The sequence below is a fragment of the Amblyraja radiata genome, chromosome 12 (assembly GCF_010909765.2).
Source record: "Amblyraja radiata isolate CabotCenter1 chromosome 12, sAmbRad1.1.pri, whole genome shotgun sequence".
NCBI lineage: Eukaryota > Metazoa > Chordata > Chondrichthyes > Rajiformes > Rajidae > Amblyraja > Amblyraja radiata.
In genome coordinates this window covers 56,587,923-56,607,671 of record NC_045967.1, presented here as the reverse complement: position 1 = coordinate 56,607,671, position 19,749 = coordinate 56,587,923, and the positions used below count along the sequence as shown (strand labels likewise).

The 19,749-nt window shown below is 44.4% G+C and overlaps 1 pseudogene; it reads right to left on the bottom strand.

Annotated features, from left to right (window-relative positions):
* Positions 1–11,102, bottom strand: part of LOC116979309 — a 97,171-nt pseudogene extending 86,069 nt beyond the window's left edge.
* Between the last annotated feature and the right edge of the window lie 8,647 nt (positions 11,103–19,749).

Below are 19,749 nucleotides of genomic sequence, written 5' to 3'. Positions count from 1 at the left end.
TGCTATAGGAAAGATGCCATGAAACTGGAAAGGATCTGAGAAGATTTACAAGGATGTTGCCAGAACTTGAGGACCTGACTATAGGGAATGATTTGGCAGGGTAGGACTTTATTCCTTAGAGGTCAGAAAGATGGGGAGTGATAATATAGAAGTGTATTAAATCATGGGGAGGGAATAGATAGGGTGAATGCGCTGTCTTTTTCCAGTGAGAAAGATTTAAAAGGAACCTGTGAGATAACATTTTCACAGAGGGTGGTGGGTATATGGAACGGGTTCCCAGAGGAGGCAGTTACGGCATGTACAGTAATAGCGTTTAAAAGGCATTTGGACAGGTACATGGATAGGAAAGGTTTAGAGGGATATGGGGTAAACGCAGGACAATAGGATTAGCTGAGGTGCGGTATCTTGTTTAGTATGGATGAGTTGTTATACGTTGTCTTTGTTTCCGTGCTGCATGACTAACACTATAATCTGCAAACACCACACAGACAACACCCAAGGTCATGATCAAACCCTGATTTCTGGAGCTTTTAAGCAACAACTTTCACATTCCAATTTCAAATGTTCTCCAGATGGCAAAATTATACATTAGATAGCTTCTGGGAGGTTTCAGTGAATGATGAACACAACTTTAAGCAAGGTAGAAGATGAAAATTGTCAAATCTGCAGATGTTGAGTTAAGGCAGAACCATATTACAGGAATGGAAGTCAGTTATAATAATGGAGAACATGCAGTATGTGGTCAATAGTCAACACTGAAAGCAAAAATGGTGTCAAGGGCATGAACGGTCTGATTCGGCTTAAGACATTCACCTTTATAGGGATAAATATGATGGTCAGAAAACTGTATCTCTGGCAGTACCGTAGATAACATTTTTGATCTTCTAAACATTTTGTTGAGGTACCAACCTCCCAGATTCCTTATGATATACTGTAGGAGTAGTCTATTTGGACCATTAACTCTATTACAGCTCTCAGAACAGTCCCATTACTCCCATTTCTCCAGTTTATTTCTAATTAACCTATTTTCTCTCTGGTTCATTAATACAACCCGCCTCGAGCAATGAGTGGTTTTCTTAGAAGCCACCATCTACATTACAGACATTTTATCAAAGCTAACTAAACAAACAACAAATCTTTTGGATTTGGGAGCAAAAGAGCACCTGGGGGCAAATTCATACAGTGAAAAAGTCATGGAGTCATACTGTGTGGAAACAGGCCCTTCGGCCCACATTGCCCACACCAACCAACATGTCCCAGCTACAGTAGTCCAACCTGCCTGTGTTTGGCCCATATCCCTCTAAACCTGTCCTACCCATGTAACTGTCTAAATGTTTCCTAAATATTGCGATAGTTCCTGCCTCAACTGATAGCTTGTTCCATACACCCACCATTCTTTGTATGAAAATGTTACCCATCAGATTCCTATTAAATCTTTTCCCCTTCACTTTAAAACTATGTCCTCTGGCCCTCGATTCCCCTTCTCGGGATGACGATTCAGGTCGAGACCCTTCTTCAAACTGGTTAGGGATAAGGAAAACGAGAGATATAGATATAGCATCTGAGTGGCGCCGTCAGCTATGGCAGCCTCACCTACAGTCTATCTATCTTTTTGTCTTTTTGTCATTTTTAGTGTGTTTTAAAAAGTATGTGTTAATGTTCTTTGGTTTGTTTTATGTGGGGGATGGGGGGGGGGGGGGGGGGGGGGGGGTCGGTGGAAACTTTTTTTCAATCTCTTTTCTTGCCGGAGATGTGATTTTTTTTCCCGGATCATATCTCTGGTCGCTCTGCGGCTTAACATTATGGAGCTGGCGGCCTTGCTCGAGACGGACTTTGAGCCCCACCGCGGGGCCGTGGACCTACCATCGGAGCCTGCGATCCTTTGCCTGGGATCTGCGCTCCAACTGCAGATTTCAACATAGAGGAGCTTGAGACTGATGTCAGGAAGCTCCAGGCCGCAGGAGGTTCGACCAGCCCCGACTCGGGAGTCCGATCGCCCGGTGCTGGGAGCTGAGATCCCCCCCGATGCTGGAGCTTGATCGCCCAGAAGCGGAGGGCTCGACCGCCGGTTGTGGGAGCCAAGATCGCCCTGACAACGGAAGGTTCGAGTGCCCCGACCACGGGAGAATAAAGAAGGGAAGAAGATTGAACTTTTTTTTTGCCTTCCATCACAGTGAGGAATGTGGGGGGAGTCGCTGTGGTGGATGTTCATGTTAAAACTTTCTTTGGGTGTCTTGTTCCTCTTTGTTGGTATGACTATGGCAATCTGAATTTCACTGTACCTGAATTGGTACATGTGACAATAAACTCACCTTGAAACCTTGAAACCCTTGATGTAGAGAGATAAAGCACAATGAATGAAAGATATGCAAAAAAGTAGCGATGATAAAGGAAACAGGCCATTGTTAGCTGTTTGTAAGGTAACAATGAGAAGCTGGTGCGACTTGGGTGGTGGAGGGAAAGAGAGAGAGGGAATGCCGGTGTTACCTGAAGTGAGTGAAATCAATATTCATACCAATGTGCTGTAAGCTGCCCAAGCAAAATATGAGATGCTGTTCCTCCAATTTGCATTTCACCTCACTCTGACAATGGAGGAGACCTAGGACAGAAAGGTTTGAGGAGGAATGGTAAGGAGAATTAAAGTGTCCAGCAACCAGGAGGTCAGGTAGGTTCAGGCGGGCTGAGCGATGATGTTTTGTTGAATATGGCTGCAGTACCTTCAGTGCCACTGGGTAAAGCAAAGTACTTCGTGGATTTCACATTATGGAAAATACTATATTCTTTTACTGAGTATCCAAAATAATCTATTTTGTCTTTCACATGGAAATTGTGAAATGCATGGAATGTCAGGGAGTGTGAAATCAGCTTAGCTTTGAATAAATTGGCCAAGAAAGATGTAACCACCAGAATTTCAAATATATACTCTTGAACCCTAACACCACCAGTCAGATGGCAAAGGTATGATTTAACAACTCCAAGGCCATCTATTTCCAACTTCAACCTATTCTTCTCCTAATAACAAACCCACCAGTCACTAAAGATTCATCTAAAAAAGTCAGATTTTAAGGATTAATTCTGCTGCTAACATTTTGATTTTCTACACGTAATAACAGTTTGTTGGTTGGATCACGGGGAACAACTTGGTTGACTTGGTCTCAAGTCGGTGCTGAAAGAGGTTTAATAGCAACAACTATCAATCTACCTACTTTCAGCTTGTGTATGCTGCACACTAGTAGATTACTTAACCTGTAGAAACTACTGTCAGCTTTTCCAGGATATTCAAATATTCAAAATGATATGTGAATAGTCGCTATCTATTTTTAACTCAACATAAATTGGCACAGTACCTCGGGGTGTCTTGCTGCAGGTTTCATCCGCACCCCACCAGCTGAAGCAGTCTGACCACGGCAGGGGGGATTGGAAGGAAGCAAACAGGTAGAACAGGCTGTAGGCGATGATGCAGCAATAAGAAATATTGCCAAATACTTCAAAGAGAAGCATAGCAACACCCACACCTTAAAATATAACAGAGAAAAAGAGATGATTAAAAACTAAATGTAATTTCTTTCAAGTTCTTTCAATGGTTTTTCATCCATCACTTGACTAGTTGGAGGAGTATACTATCAAGTTATTAATCAAGCAGCCAGACATCTAGATAATTGACCTGAAGACGTGAGGTCAAATCTAAACACAGCAGCTATAGTAATCTGGAAAGAAAAAAAAGTCTCATTAAAGAGCCTGTCCCACTTAGGCGATTTTTTTGGCGACTAGGCTGTTTGCACATGGTCGCGAGGTGATGCCTGTATGGTCGTGAGTAGTCCTCCTCAAGTCACCTGAAGAGCCGTAACGTTTTTTCTGGACGCCGCTGGATTTTGAAGTGTTCAAAACTTTTTGCCGACTGTGGTCTTGACGTAGCTTGTCTTCTCCTGTCGTAGGTGCTGATGTAGGTTGTCGTCAGGTGACGTTGGTTGTCACCGGTTGCTAACTTCGGAGATTCCATTGGCGCCTACCTACGTCAACCGGCGATGGGTACCGGCGGCTGAATTGTCTTCAGTTGTCGCCGACAGGGTCATTGATTGTCGTAGCTTGTCGCTGGTGGACCTAGGTTGTCGTAGGTTGTCGCCTGTGTGGTCGTACGGTGTCGTAGGTGTAGTCGTAGGTGGATGTCCTAAGTCACGACGATTGGGTCGCCGGTTGTCGGTGGCTTGCCGTAGCTTGACGTTGACTCGGTGGTAGGTTGTTGTAGACACTGTCGGAGGGGGGGGTCCAGTCGCCGCTTTCCCGGCAACCTGCCATGATTGTGACAGTTGCCGAAAAAAATCTCTTAAGTGGGACAGGCCCTTAACAGACCCTTAACATGAGACTACCAGAACATTGTAATAATCAAAAGATTCAGCTGAGTGCATGGCAAACATCTTAAATCCTACTCAACAAATGACCTTTTGATTTCTGTGTGAGATGTGTACTCATAAGCAAATATGAACAGAGTCAACGTAGGGATGAGGGAAGAAGACACCTTGTTTAGATGTACTATCCCAGAGAGAGGATGACTGTCCAAGATTCCAGACATTCAATGAGATAGTCTAAAAAAAGTCTAACCTTTAATGGCATTAGCATTGTGATTGTAATAATGTACCAATACCATCACATGAAGCACCCTCTGTCAATCACGTATCACATTGTCAAGACTGTGTTGTGTAGTGAGTAAACATTAACCTTGTAGTATTGGCACAGCTTTCCACACTGCAACAGGCCCAAGGCTGGCAAACTGCCCAAAAGATGATTCCAAGAAAAACATTGGCATCCCAGCGAGTGCCAGCATGACTGTGTAAGGAATCAGAAATGCACCTAGAAAATATAATAAAAGAAAGCTGGTTGATTGCAGGGTTGTAAAAATAACAAGGTTTATTCAGGGAATGTAGGTATTAATACGAGATGAATTAACAATCTTTTTATATTAACACAGGGCTTACATATTGCCAATATGTATTACATATTATAACTGCAGTTTGCTAAGTTAGTCAGTCTGTGAAAACAAAATGAAAGTGTCACATCGACATCCATGCACATTTCTTGTTGCTTTACTCCTAGCATCCAGTTGGCAGTACATAAATCCAACAATGACTTATCAACATGATTGCAGCATTCACATTTCACGGTTAGCACATACTGTCCACGATAAATCACAAATGAAGGGAGAGATAGTAGCAGCAACTATAACTCGGTCAAAAGCAGTATAGACAGTAGACAATAGGTGCAGGAGTAGGCCATTCGGCCCTTCGAGCCAGCACAGCCATTCAATATGATCATGGCTGATCATCCACAATCAGTACCCCATTCCTGCCTTCTCCCCATATCCTCTGACTCTGCTATCTTTAAGAGCCCTATCTAGCTCTGTCTTGAAAGTATCCAGAGAACCGACCTCCACCGCCCTCTGACCGGCCTTCATAACAAGAGGAGTTGAGTAAAGGAGCAAAGAGGTCCTTCTGCAGTTGTACAGGGCCCTAGTGAGACCACACCTGGAGTATTGTGTGCAGTTTTGGTCTCCTAATTTGACGAAGGCCTTTCTTGCTATTGAGGGAGTGCAGAATAGGTTTACAAGGTTAATTCCCGGGATGGCGGGAGTGTCATATGCTGAGAGAATGTAGTGTCTGAGCTTGTATACTCTGGAGTTTAGAAGGATGAGAGGGAATCTTATTGAAACGTATAAGATTATTAAAGGTTTGGACACGCTAGAGGCAGGAAACATGTTCCCGATGTTGGGGGAGTCCAGAACCAGGGGCCACAGATTAAGAATAAGTTGTAAGCCATTTAGAACGGAGACAAGGAAACATTTTTTCTCACAGAGAGTTGTGAGTCTGTGGAATTCTCTGCCTCAGAGGGCGGTGGAGGCTGGTTCTCTGGATACTTTCAAGAGTTGTTAGATAGGTCTCTTAAAGATAGCGGAGTCAGGGGATATGGGGAGAAGGCAGGAATGGGGTACTGATTAGGGATGATCAGCCATGATCACATTGAATGGCAGTGCTGGCTCGAAGGGCAGAGGCAGAGAATTCCACACTCATAACTCTCTGTGTGAAAATGTGTTTCCTCATCTCCGTTCTAAATGGCTTACCCCTTATTCTTAAACTGTGGCCCCTGGTTCTGGACTCCCCCAACATCGGGAATATGTTTCATGCCTCTAGCGTGCCCAAACCCTTAATAATCTTATATGTTTCAATAAATCCCCTCTCATCCTTCTAAATTCCAGAGTATACAGGCCTAGCCGCTCCATTTTCTCAGCATACGACAGTCCCGCCATCCAGGGAATTAACCTTGTGATCCTATGCTGCATTCCCTCAATAACAAGAATGTCCTTCCTCCAATTTGGAGACCAAAACTGTACACAATACTCCGGGTGTGGTTTCACTAGGGTCCTGTACAACTGCAGAAGAGCCACTTTGCTCCAATACTCAATTCCTCTTGTTATGAAGGCCAACATGCCATTCGCTTTCTTCACTGCCTGCTGTACCTGCATGCTTACTTTCATTGAGTGATGAACAAGGACCTCCAGATCTCATTGTACTTCTCCTTTTCCCAACTTGACACCATTTAGATAATAATCTGCCTTCCTGTTTTTTCTACCAAAGTGGATAACCTCACATTTATCCACATTAAACTGCATCTGCCATACATCTGCCCACTCACCCAACCTGTCCAAGTCACCCTGCATTCTCACAGCATCCTCCTCACAGTTCACACTGCCACTCAGCTTTGTGTCACCTGTAAATTTGTTAATGTTCCTTGTAATCCCTTCATCTAAATCGTTTATATTGTAAATAGCTGTGGTCCCAGCACGGAGCCTTGCGGTACCCCACTAGTCACTGCCTGCCATTCTGAAAGGGACCCGTTAATCCCCACTCTTTGTTTCCTGTCTGCCAACCAATTTTCTATCCATGTCAGCACTCTACCCCCAATACCATGTGCACTAATATTGCCCACTAATCTCCTATTATGCCTATAATCTCCTGGTATGCCACAACATTGAGAGGACCGAGCTCCAAATCTACTAAAGCTATACTGTGGGAAGCGTTGGAAAGAAAGAAAGATGTAATCTATCTATTCGTTGCTGCAAATATTCCTGGGACATTTAGTGAAGGCAAGGGGAGGAACAGTTCAGTTGTAGTTGTTGCAAGGTGCTAAGTATCAATGACCAAAGTCATCTTCAAATGCCTCCTCCTCTCCGAGACTCATACTATTCAATACACAACATTAATCAATGATCTCTATCAATCAGGCATAAGGCAGGTGGTAGGGAATGAATGAGTGATTAATGATTAATTAATAGATTAGTTGATGTAGTTCACGGTGTGATCTGAAAAATATGGATCTCTTCCCATCTATCAAGATCTACCTCTGGCTGGTTGAAAACAATATTTGAGAATTTGAAGATCAAGGCCTCAAATCAAGCACAAAACTCATCCATCTTGCTGTATATTTCTGAGACCTGGACTGCTTACCACACACACCTCAAGGCATTGAAGTGATGCTGTCACCTCCAAATTCATTGAGTGAGAAGTGAACCCACAAAAGCATCCTCTTCCAGGCCAGAATCCCCCCCCCCCATTGAAGTCCTGTGTTACACTCAATCAGCTACTCTGAGCAGACAACATCATTACAAGCCCAGCTTTAGATCTCAAAACAGGCACTCTATTCTCCACAATAAATTTCTAGGTTAATAAAGAAAATTATACAGATCAGAGCCTCTCGGAAACAGTGAACCGTCCACACTCTCCTGGGAATGCAAGGTTCATGGAGACTGGAGGTTGGCAAATGTTGTGCCACATTCAAGAAGGGCCACAGGGAAAATGCTGGGAACTACAGGCCAGTGAGCTTAACATCTTCAGTTGGAAAGTTCATAGAGAGTATTCTGAGGGATACAGGCATTAGACGGCAAGGGCTGATTAGGGATCTTCAGCATGGTTTTGTACATGGGAGGTTGTGTCTCACAAATCTGATCGTGACCAAAAAGGTCAATGAGTGTAGAGCTGCAGATGTTGTGTACATGGACTTCAGTAAAGCATTCAACAAAGTTCTGCATGGTAGGCTGCTCTGGAAGGTTAGATCGCATGGGATTCGAGGAGAGGTAGCTGAATGGATAGAAAATAGGCTTCATGGAAGGAAGCAGAGGGCGATGGTGGAAGGTTGCTTCTCGGACTGCAGGCTTGTGACTAGTGGTGTGCCTCAGGATTCGGTGCTAGGGCCATTACTGTTTGTCATCTACATGAATGATTTGGATGTGAGCAAATATGGCAAGATTAGCAAGTTTGCTGATGATACAAAAGTGGGTGGTTTTGCAGATAGTGACAATGGTTGTGAAAAATTGCAGCAGGATCTTGATTGATTGGCCAGGTGGGTTGAGAAATGGTTGATGGAATTTAATACAGAGAAATGTGAGGTGTTGCATTTTGGGAAGTCCAACATGGGCAGGACCCACAGTGAATGGAAGGGCTCTGGTGAGTGTTATAGAGTAGAAGGATTTAGGAGTGCAGATACAGTTCCTTGAAGGTGGAGTTGCAGGTAGATAGGGTGGTCAAAAAGGCATTTGGCACATTGGCCTTCATCAGTCAGTGTATTGAGTATAGGCGTCAGGAGGTCACGTTGCAGTTTTATAAGACGTTGGTGAGACAACATTTGGAATATTTTGTTCAATTATGGGCACCATGTTCTAGGAATTATGTTGTCAAGCTGCAAAGGGCACGGAGAAGATTTACAAGTATGTTGCCAGGTTAGAGGGTCTGAGCTACAGGGAGAGGTTGAGTAGGCTGGAACTCTATTCCTTGGAGCGCAGGAGGATGAGGGATGATCTTATTGGGGTGTATAAAATCATGAGAGGAATAGATCGGGTAGATGCCCCATCTCTTGCCCAGAGTAGGTGAATCGAGGACCAGAGGACATAGGTTTAAGGTGAAGGGAAAAAGATTTAATAGGAATGTGAGGGATAACTTTTTCACACAAAGGGTGGTGGATGTATGGAACAAGCTGCCAGAGGAAGTAGTTGAGGCAGGGACGATCCCAATAATTAAGAAACGTTTAGACAGGCACATGGCTAGGACAGGTTTTGAGGGATATGGGCCAAACCTGGGTAGGTGGAACTAGTGTAGCTGAGACATGTTGGCCGGTGTGGGCGGGTTGGGAGAAGGGCCTGTTTCCACACAGTATCACTCAATGACTCTCTTTGATTACAGCTCAAAGTGCAAAATGAGAAATGAGGGTGGCACTGAGAACATTGAGTCCATGTACCAGAAGTACATGTAAACCCAAGTGAATGGTATAATTAGCACACCACCACACAAACAAACCACCCTTTTGTCCCATTAGCCATCTACTGTCTCATCTGTGGAATGTGTCTGTCTTATCAGCCATCTCAGATTTCATAGAACTGGAACCGAAGCAAGTTGTCAAACGTGGAATACTGCCTAAGAAGCGAAGACATGTTAATGGCCTGGGAAAAATGACAATCATTCTAACTCACAATATAAATATACAAAGATTACATATCAAATGCAATACAGATTGACATCAATTGCACCCAAACAAAACGCACTCTATAGTCAGATTTTGAAACCTTTACTGTATGTCCGGTTTAGACTTCACTTGTGTTTAAGAAGGAACTGCAGATGCGGGAAAATCGAAGGTACACAAAAATGCTGGAGAAACTCAGCGGGTGCAGCAGCATCTATGGGGCGAAGGAAATAGGCAACGTTTCGGGCCGAAACCCTTCTTCAGACTGAGGGGAGGCGGGGAGAAGAAAGGAAAAAGGAGGAGGAGGGACCCGAGGGCTGAGGGAGAGGTAGGAAGGGGAGGAGACAGCAAGGGTTAACAGAATTGTGAGAATTCAATGTTCATGCCACCAGGATGCAGACTCCCCAAGTGGAATATGAGGTGCTGTTCCTCCAATTTCCGGTGTTGCTCACTCTGGTCGTGCAGGAGGCCCAGGACAGAGAGCGTCGCTTTACCTCCCCCCTCGACTCCATTCAAGGACCCAAGCAGTCGTTCCAGGTGCGACAGAGGTTCACCTGCACCACCTCCAACCTCATCTATTGCATCCACTGCACTAGATGTCAGCTGATCTATATCGGTGAGACCAAGCATAGGCTTGGCGATCGTTTCGCCGAACACCTCCGCTCGGTCCGCATTAATCAACCTGACCTCCCGGTGGCTCAGCACTTCAACTCCCCCTCCCATTCCGTATCCGACCTCTCTGCCCTTCGTTGCTTCTTGGCGGCAGAGGATCAATAATCAGAACATGGATTATTTTTCTTTCCTGAACACAAGAAATTCAGCTTGAGATTCAGCAAGTTGCGGTGGAAGATGTCTTTCAATGGCGCTATTGTTTGTGAAAAACAATCACTGAATTTTTAAGGTCACAGCAACAAGGAGGAAATAACCGGTAGTTGCACTTTACCAGGATACGTCAACATGTCAATCTCACTGGTCTCCTAGAAAATACTAGTTAATCCTGAAGTAAGATTCTGACACAAAACGCCACCTAATCCTTTTCTCCAGAGATGCTGCCTGGCCCACTGAGTTACTTCAGCATTGTGTCTATCTTTAATAAAGTTAACGTTTCAGGTTAAAGACCCTTTGTCACTTCCCGCAGACAGAATGAACCTACTGAATATTTCCAGCATTTTCTGTTTTTCTTTTAGATTTCCAGCATCTGAATTGTTTTGATTTTCATCAAGCTAACTACTATACAAAACAACATATATAAATGCTTGCCTGAGGTAAGTATGAACTTGTCAGAAGATGAACTTTGCAATAATGAGTTCCTTGCCTAACTGAATTTCCTTTCTTTATAAATCATTAAAATCGTTCCATTTATTTCTCCCTTTCCCGCTCACACGTTGTGAAACCTCAACAGTACCTCCTCCGTTCCTGTATGCCAGGTAAGGGAATCTCCAGACGTTGCCCAGACCCACAGCAGAGCCGATCACTGAGAGCAGGTAGTCGGTCTTCGAGGACCAGTTGCCTCGCTCCACGTTCTCGTCACTTTCACCCACGTGTCCATCGGTGGCAGACTGGGGGAGAGAGGGGAAATTGCTGATCCAAAAGTTTGACATCATCCGACAAGGAGTCATTAAAATGTAGTTCTCACCGATTAAGAGAATATTTTTGGAAGGAAGCAAACAGGTAGAACAGGCTGTAGGCGATGATGCAGCAATAAGAAATATTGCCAAATACTTCAAAGAGAAGCATAGCAACACCCACACCTTAAAATATAACAGAGAAAAAGAGATGATTAAAAACTAAATGTAATTTCTTTCAAGTTCTTTCAATGGTTTTTCATCCATCACTTGACTAGTTGGAGGAGTATACTATCAAGTTATTAATCAAGCAGCCAGACATCTAGATAATTGACCTGAAGACGTGAGGTCAAATCTAAACACAGCAGCTATAGTAATCTGGAAAGAAAAAAAAGTCTCATTAAAGAGCCTGTCCCACTTAGGCGATTTTTTTTGGCGACTAGGCTGTTTGCACATGGTCGCGAGGTGATGCCTGTATGGTCGTGAGTAGTCTCCTCAAGTCACCTGAAGAGCCGTAACGTTTTTTCTGGACGCCGCTGGATTTTGAAGTGTTCAAAACTTTTTGCCGACTGTGGTCTTGACGTAGCTTGTCTTCTCCTGTCGTAGGTGCTGATGTAGGTTGTCGTCAGGTGACGTTGGTTGTCACCGGTTGCTAACTTCGGAGATTCCATTGGCGCCTACCTACGTCAACCGGCGATGGGTACCGGCGGCTGAATTGTCTTCAGTTGTCGCCGACAGGGTCATTGATTGTCGTAGCTTGTCGCTGGTGGACCTAGGTTGTCGTAGGTTGTCGTCTGTGTGGTCGTACGGTGTCGTAGGTGTAGTCGTAGGTGGACGTCCTAAGTCACGACGATTGGGTCGCCGGTTGTCGGTGGCTTGCCGTAGCTTGACGTTGACTCGGTGGTAGGTTGTTGTAGACACTGTCGGAGGGGGGGGGTCCAGTCGCCGCTTTCCCGGCAACCTGCCATGATTGTGACAGTTGCCGAAAAAAATCTCTTAAGTGGGACAGGCCCTTAACAGACCCTTAACATGAGACTACCAGAACATTGTAATAATCAAAAGATTCAGCTGAGTGCATGGCAAACATCTTAAATCCTACTCAACAAATGACCTTTTGATTTCTGTGTGAGATGTGTACTCATAAGCAAATATGAACAGAGTCAACGTAGGGATGAGGGAAGAAGACACCTTGTTTAGATGTACTATCCCAGAGAGAGGATGACTGTCCAAGATTCCAGACATTCAATGAGATAGTCTAAAAAAAGTCTAACCTTTAATGGCATTAGCATTGTGATTGTAATAATGTACCAATACCATCACATGAAGCACCCTCTGTCAATCACGTATCACATTGTCAAGACTGTGTTGTGTAGTGAGTAAACATTAACCTTGTAGTATTGGCACAGCTTTCCACACTGCAACAGGCCCAAGGCTGGCAAACTGCCCAAAAGATGATTCCAAGAAAAACATTGGCATCCCAGCGAGTGCCAGCATGACTGTGTAAGGAATCAGAAATGCACCTAGAAAATATAATAAAAGAAAGCTGGTTGATTGCAGGGTTGTAAAAATAACAAGGTTTATTCAGGGAATGTAGGTATTAATACGAGATGAATTAACAATCTTTTTATATTAACACAGGGCTTACATATTGCCAATATGTATTACATATTATAACTGCAGTTTGCTAAGTTAGTCAGTCTGTGAAAACAAAATGAAAGTGTCACATCGACATCCATGCACATTTCTTGTTGCTTTACTCCTAGCATCCAGTTGGCAGTACATAAATCCAACAATGACTTATCAACATGATTGCAGCATTCACATTTCACGGTTAGCACATACTGTCCACGATAAATCACAAATGAAGGGAGAGATAGTAGCAGCAACTATAACTCGGTCAAAAGCAGTATAGACAGTAGACAATAGGTGCAGGAGTAGGCCATTCGGCCCTTCGAGCCAGCACAGCCATTCAATATGATCATGGCTGATCATCCACAATCAGTACCCCATTCCTGCCTTCTCCCCATATCCTCTGACTCTGCTATCTTTAAGAGCCCTATCTAGCTCTGTCTTGAAAGTATCCAGAGAACCGACCTCCACCGCCCTCTGACCGGCCTTCATAACAAGAGGAGTTGAGTAAAGGAGCAAAGAGGTCCTTCTGCAGTTGTACAGGGCCCTAGTGAGACCACACCTGGAGTATTGTGTGCAGTTTTGGTCTCCTAATTTGACGAAGGCCTTTCTTGCTATTGAGGGAGTGCAGAATAGGTTTACAAGGTTAATTCCCGGGATGGCGGGAGTGTCATATGCTGAGAGAATGTAGTGTCTGAGCTTGTATACTCTGGAGTTTAGAAGGATGAGAGGGAATCTTATTGAAACGTATAAGATTATTAAAGGTTTGGACACGCTAGAGGCAGGAAACATGTTCCCGATGTTGGGGGAGTCCAGAACCAGGGGCCACAGATTAAGAATAAGTTGTAAGCCATTTAGAACGGAGACAAGGAAACATTTTTTCTCACAGAGAGTTGTGAGTCTGTGGAATTCTCTGCCTCAGAGGGCGGTGGAGGCTGGTTCTCTGGATACTTTCAAGAGTTGTTAGATAGGTCTCTTAAAGATAGCGGAGTCAGGGGATATGGGGAGAAGGCAGGAATGGGGTACTGATTAGGGATGATCAGCCATGATCACATTGAATGGCAGTGCTGGCTCGAAGGGCAGAGGCAGAGAATTCCACACTCATAACTCTCTGTGTGAAAATGTGTTTCCTCATCTCCGTTCTAAATGGCTTACCCCTTATTCTTAAACTGTGGCCCCTGGTTCTGGACTCCCCCAACATCGGGAATATGTTTCATGCCTCTAGCGTGCCCAAACCCTTAATAATCTTATATGTTTCAATAAATCCCCTCTCATCCTTCTAAATTCCAGAGTATACAGGCCTAGCCGCTCCATTTTCTCAGCATACGACAGTCCCGCCATCCAGGGAATTAACCTTGTGATCCTATGCTGCATTCCCTCAATAACAAGAATGTCCTTCCTCCAATTTGGAGACCAAAACTGTACACAATACTCCGGGTGTGGTTTCACTAGGGTCCTGTACAACTGCAGAAGAGCCACTTTGCTCCAATACTCAATTCCTCTTGTTATGAAGGCCAACATGCCATTCGCTTTCTTCACTGCCTGCTGTACCTGCATGCTTACTTTCATTGAGTGATGAACAAGGACCTCCAGATCTCATTGTACTTCTCCTTTTCCCAACTTGACACCATTTAGATAATAATCTGCCTTCCTGTTTTTTCTACCAAAGTGGATAACCTCACATTTATCCACATTAAACTGCATCTGCCATACATCTGCCCACTCACCCAACCTGTCCAAGTCACCCTGCATTCTCACAGCATCCTCCTCACAGTTCACACTGCCACTCAGCTTTGTGTCACCTGTAAATTTGTTAATGTTCCTTGTAATCCCTTCATCTAAATCGTTTATATTGTAAATAGCTGTGGTCCCAGCACGGAGCCTTGCGGTACCCCACTAGTCACTGCCTGCCATTCTGAAAGGGACCCGTTAATCCCCACTCTTTGTTTCCTGTCTGCCAACCAATTTTCTATCCATGTCAGCACTCTACCCCCAATACCATGTGCACTAATATTGCCCACTAATCTCCTATTATGCCTATAATCTCCTGGTATGCCACAACATTGAGAGGACCGAGCTCCAAATCTACTAAAGCTATACTGTGGGAAGCGTTGGAAAGAAAGAAAGATGTAATCTATCTATTCGTTGCTGCAAATATTCCTGGGACATTTAGTGAAGGCAAGGGGAGGAACAGTTCAGTTGTAGTTGTTGCAAGGTGCTAAGTATCAATGACCAAAGTCATCTTCAAATGCCTCCTCCTCTCCGAGACTCATACTATTCAATACACAACATTAATCAATGATCTCTATCAATCAGGCATAAGGCAGGTGGTAGGGAATGAATGAGTGATTAATGATTAATTAATAGATTAGTTGATGTAGTTCACGGTGTGATCTGAAAAATATGGATCTCTTCCCATCTATCAAGATCTACCTCTGGCTGGTTGAAAACAATATTTGAGAATTTGAAGATCAAGGCCTCAAATCAAGCACAAAACTCATCCATCTTGCTGTATATTTCTGAGACCTGGACTGCTTACCACACACACCTCAAGGCATTGAAGTGATGCTGTCACCTCCAAATTCATTGAGTGAGAAGTGAACCCACAAAAGCATCCTCTTCCAGGCCAGAATCCCCCCCCCCCCATTGAAGTCCTGTGTTACACTCAATCAGCTACTCTGAGCAGACAACATCATTACAAGCCCAGCTTTAGATCTCAAAACAGGCACTCTATTCTCCACAATAAATTTCTAGGTTAATAAAGAAAATTATACAGATCAGAGCCTCTCGGAAACAGTGAACCGTCCACACTCTCCTGGGAATGCAAGGTTCATGGAGACTGGAGGTTGGCAAATGTTGTGCCACATTCAAGAAGGGCCACAGGGAAAATGCTGGGAACTACAGGCCAGTGAGCTTAACATCTTCAGTTGGAAAGTTCATAGAGAGTATTCTGAGGGATACAGGCATTAGACGGCAAGGGCTGATTAGGGATCTTCAGCATGGTTTTGTACATGGGAGGTTGTGTCTCACAAATCTGATCGTGACCAAAAAGGTCAATGAGTGTAGAGCTGCAGATGTTGTGTACATGGACTTCAGTAAAGCATTCAACAAAGTTCTGCATGGTAGGCTGCTCTGGAAGGTTAGATCGCATGGGATTCGAGGAGAGGTAGCTGAATGGATAGAAAATAGGCTTCATGGAAGGAAGCAGAGGGCGATGGTGGAAGGTTGCTTCTCGGACTGCAGGCTTGTGACTAGTGGTGTGCCTCAGGATTCGGTGCTAGGGCCATTACTGTTTGTCATCTACATGAATGATTTGGATGTGAGCAAATATGGCAAGATTAGCAAGTTTGCTGATGATACAAAAGTGGGTGGTTTTGCAGATAGTGACAATGGTTGTGAAAAATTGCAGCAGGATCTTGATTGATTGGCCAGGTGGGTTGAGAAATGGTTGATGGAATTTAATACAGAGAAATGTGAGGTGTTGCATTTTGGGAAGTCCAACATGGGCAGGACCCACAGTGAATGGAAGGGCTCTGGTGAGTGTTATAGAGTAGAAGGATTTAGGAGTGCAGATACAGTTCCTTGAAGGTGGAGTTGCAGGTAGATAGGGTGGTCAAAAAGGCATTTGGCACATTGGCCTTCATCAGTCAGTGTATTGAGTATAGGCGTCAGGAGGTCACGTTGCAGTTTTATAAGACGTTGGTGAGACAACATTTGGAATATTTTGTTCAATTATGGGCACCATGTTCTAGGAATTATGTTGTCAAGCTGCAAAGGGCACGGAGAAGATTTACAAGTATGTTGCCAGGTTAGAGGGTCTGAGCTACAGGGAGAGGTTGAGTAGGCTGGAACTCTATTCCTTGGAGCGCAGGAGGATGAGGGATGATCTTATTGGGGTGTATAAAATCATGAGAGGAATAGATCGGGTAGATGCCCCATCTCTTGCCCAGAGTAGGTGAATCGAGGACCAGAGGACATAGGTTTAAGGTGAAGGGAAAAAGATTTAATAGGAATGTGAGGGATAACTTTTTCACACAAAGGGTGGTGGATGTATGGAACAAGCTGCCAGAGGAAGTAGTTGAGGCAGGGACGATCCCAATAATTAAGAAACGTTTAGACAGGCACATGGCTAGGACAGGTTTTGAGGGATATGGGCCAAACCTGGGTAGGTGGAACTAGTGTAGCTGAGACATGTTGGCCGGTGTGGGCGGGTTGGGAGAAGGGCCCGTTTCCACACAGTATCACTCAATGACTCTCTTTGATTACAGCTCAAAGTGCAAAATGAGAAATGAGGGTGGCACTGAGAACATTGAGTCCATGTACCAGAAGTACATGTAAACCCAAGTGAATGGTATAATTAGCACACCACCACACAAACAAACCACCCTTTTGTCCCATTAGCCATCTACTGTCTCATCTGTGGAATGTGTCTGTCTTATCAGCCATCTCAGATTTCATAGAACTGGAACCGAAGCAAGTTGTCAAACGTGGAATACTGCCTAAGAAGCGAAGACATGTTAATGGCCTGGGAAAAATGACAATCATTCTAACTCACAATATAAATATACAAAGATTACATATCAAATGCAATACAGATTGACATCAATTGCACCCAAACAAAACGCACTCTATAGTCAGATTTTGAAACCTTTACTGTATGTCCGGTTTAGACTTCACTTGTGTTTAAGAAGGAACTGCAGATGCGGGAAAATCGAAGGTACACAAAAATGCTGGAGAAACTCAGCGGGTGCAGCAGCATCTATGGGGCGAAGGAAATAGGCAACGTTTCGGGCCGAAACCCTTCTTCAGACTGAGGGGAGGCGGGGAGAAGAAAGGAAAAAGGAGGAGGAGGGACCCGAGGGCTGAGGGAGAGGTAGGAAGGGGAGGAGACAGCAAGGGTTAACAGAATTGTGAGAATTCAATGTTCATGCCACCAGGATGCAGACTCCCCAAGTGGAATACGAGGTGCTGTTCCTCCAATTTCCGGTGTTGCTCACTCTGGTCGTGCAGGAGGCCCAGGACAGAGAGCGTCGCTTTACCTCCCCCCTCGACTCCATTCAAGGACCCAAGCAGTCGTTCCAGGTGCGACAGAGGTTCACCTGCACCACCTCCAACCTCATCTATTGCATCCACTGCACTAGATGTCAGCTGATCTATATCGGTGAGACCAAGCATAGGCTTGGCGATCGTTTCGCCGAACACCTCCGCTCGGTCCGCATTAATCAACCTGACCTCCCGGTGGCTCAGCACTTCAACTCCCCCTCCCATTCCGTATCCGACCTCTCTGCCCTTCGTTGCTTCTTGGCGGCAGAGGATCAATAATCAGAACATGGATTATTTTTCTTTCCTGAACACAAGAAATTCAGCTTGAGATTCAGCAAGTTGCGGTGGAAGATGTCTTTCAATGGCGCTATTGTTTGTGAAAAACAATCACTGAATTTTTAAGGTCACAGCAACAAGGAGGAAATAACCGGTAGTTGCACTTTACCAGGATACGTCAACATGTCAATCTCACTGGTCTCCTAGAAAATACTAGTTAATCCTGAAGTAAGATTCCGACACAAAACGCCACCTAATCCTTTTCTCCAGAGATGCTGCCTGGCCCACTGAGTTACTTCAGCATTGTGTCTATCTTTAATAAAGTTAACGTTTCAGGTTAAAGACCCTTTGTCACTTCCCGCAGACAGAATGAACCTACTGAATATTTCCAGCATTTTCTGTTTTTCTTTTAGATTTCCAGCATCTGAATTGTTTTGATTTTCATCAAGCTAACTACTATACAAAACAACATATATAAATGCTTGCCTGAGGTAAGTATGAACTTGTCAGAAGATGAACTTTGCAATAATGAGTTCCTTGCCTAACTGAATTTCCTTTCTTTATAAATCATTAAAATCGTTCCATTTATTTCTCCCTTTCCCGCTCACACGTTGTGAAACCTCAACAGTACCTCCTCCGTTCCTGTATGCCAGGTAAGGGAATCTCCAGACGTTGCCCAGACCCACAGCAGAGCCGATCACTGAGAGCAGGTAGTCGGTCTTCGAGGACCAGTTGCCTCGCTCCACGTTCTCGTCACTTTCACCCACGTGTCCATCGGTGGCAGACTGGGGGAGAGAGGGGAAATTGCTGATCCAAAAGTTTGACATCATCCGACAAGGAGTCATTAAAATGTAGTTCTCACCGATTAAGAGAATATTTTTGTCACAAATTTAATCCCAGTGGTGATCATTTTTCTTGTGCAAATAACACATAAAAATGTTTGAACCAAGAATTCAATAATTGGCACAAAATCAGTAGAATTAAGGGCCTGTCCCACTTACGAGACTTTTTCGGCATAGGTCGTTACAAGACACCGAAAATGTTCAACATGTTGAAAATCCAGCGGCGACCAGAAAAAGGTATGACTCTTTGGGCGACTCCTCACGGCCATACAGGCTTCACCCCGTGACATGTCGCCAGTGTGTCGCCTGTATGGTCGTGAATAGTCTCCTAGTCACCCAAAGAGTCGTAGCGTCTTTATGGTCGCCGCTGAATTTTCAACATGTTGAAAATTTTCGGCAACCTATGACGGGTGCTGGCAGTCGCCGAAAAAGTCACGTAAGTGGGACAGGCCCTAAACTGACCAAGGCAATTCTGTGTTCACAAGTTAGAATTAAACCATTTAGTCCATCGAGTCTACTCCGCCATTCAATCATTTTCCTCATAACCTCCTAATCCCATTTTCCTGCCTTCTCCCCATAACCCTTGACACCCGTTCTAATTAAGATCGTGTCTATCTCTGCCTTAAAAATATCCACTGACTTGTCCTCCACAGCCCTCTGTGGTAATGAGTTCCACATATTAACTACCGTCTGACTAAAGAAGTTCCTCCTCACCTTCTTTTTAAAAGAGTGCCCTTCTGAGGCTATGATCTCTGGTCCTCGACTCACCCACCAGTGGAAACATAATTTCCACATCCACTCTGGAAACATAAGTTTCAATGAGGTCCCCCCTGAACTCCAGCCCAGTGCTGTTTAACACCCATTGTAAGCTAACCCACTCATTCCTAGAATCA